Here is a 1164-nt window from a genome sequence, read left to right on the forward strand (position 1 = left end):
CTGTGCCACCGCCCCACCTCCTCTTTCTTTGTCTTGACAATCTGGCTGCATAGACGTACAGCCTCCCTTCTGTTTCCTGGAGTGAGACAATGAACAGATCTTTCCAGCCCTACCCTACAGAAACCAACCTACATGGGCATGTAATGCAAGCAAATGTTTTAAAGTTCCAAAATTCCAGAAATGTTTGTTACCAAGCATAACTTAACCTAGCTTCATTGATATGCTTACTTTAAATATTATTCCAATTCAGTAGTAACACCCAATGGAATAAGTCAGTGGAGTCTTTTTGAATCTATGACATATCAGTATGGACTTGATTTAATTAAGAATTTTACTTAATGTGCTAGCTTCGGCACTGTGTATACCAAAATTGGAACGCCACAGAGAAGATTCGCATGGCCCCACACAAGGATGCCACAAATCTAGGAAGTGTTTCCGTATTTCTGCAGCACAGATGGACCTAGAGGGTACTGTGCTCAGTGAAATAGGTCAGACAGAGAAAGACAAATACCATATGATTTCCCTTATATATGGAATCTAAAGAGCAAACAAAACTAATAGGAGACAGAAACAGATTCATAAATACAGATCAGACTGATAGTTGCCAGAGGGTGGGGGTTATGGGGGCTGAATGGGAAAGGTAAAGGGATTAAGGAATACAAATTGGTAGTCATAAAATAGTCACAGAGATAAAGTACAGAATAGGGAATATAGTCAACAATATTGTACTAACTATGTACAGTACCAGGTGGGTACTTAAAGTATTGGGGGGACCATTTTGTAAAGCATTTGCTTGTCTAACCACTATGCTGTACACTTGAAACTAATACAAAATAATATTGAATGTAAACTATAGTTGGAAAAAAATTAAAATAAATAATTTTAAAAAAAGATTTTTCCTTAAAAGGTGGCTATTATTTAAACATTCAAAGGCTTATTGCTAGTAAGTTTTTCAATAAGTATTTCAGTCTATGACACCGAAAACAAGTGGAAGAAACACTTTTGTGGACAGCCATCTTGTAAGGAAATTGAAGAAGAGGGATAGGAATGCTGCATTAATGAGAAACCTCTAATTTTCCTCTCCTCCTCTAGTCTCAAGCACCTCCAAAGGTCACAAGACCAGTTCTTCCTTTGGAGTCAAGCTAGACAATTCTTCCTTTAGAC

The 1164-nt window shown here is 37.5% G+C and overlaps 1 non-coding gene across 1 annotated transcript; it reads left to right on the plus strand.

Moving 5' to 3' along the window:
- Positions 1-342: 342 nt before the first annotated feature.
- LOC118617967 lies at positions 343-445 on the plus strand. The gene has a single exon (XR_004956919.1). It is a non-coding gene; the product is annotated as a U6 spliceosomal RNA (small nuclear RNA).
- The last annotated feature ends 719 nt before the right edge of the window (positions 446-1164 follow it).

Source organism: Molossus molossus, unplaced genomic scaffold, assembly GCF_014108415.1.
Source record: "Molossus molossus isolate mMolMol1 unplaced genomic scaffold, mMolMol1.p scaffold_m16_p_5, whole genome shotgun sequence".
NCBI lineage: Eukaryota > Metazoa > Chordata > Mammalia > Chiroptera > Molossidae > Molossus > Molossus molossus.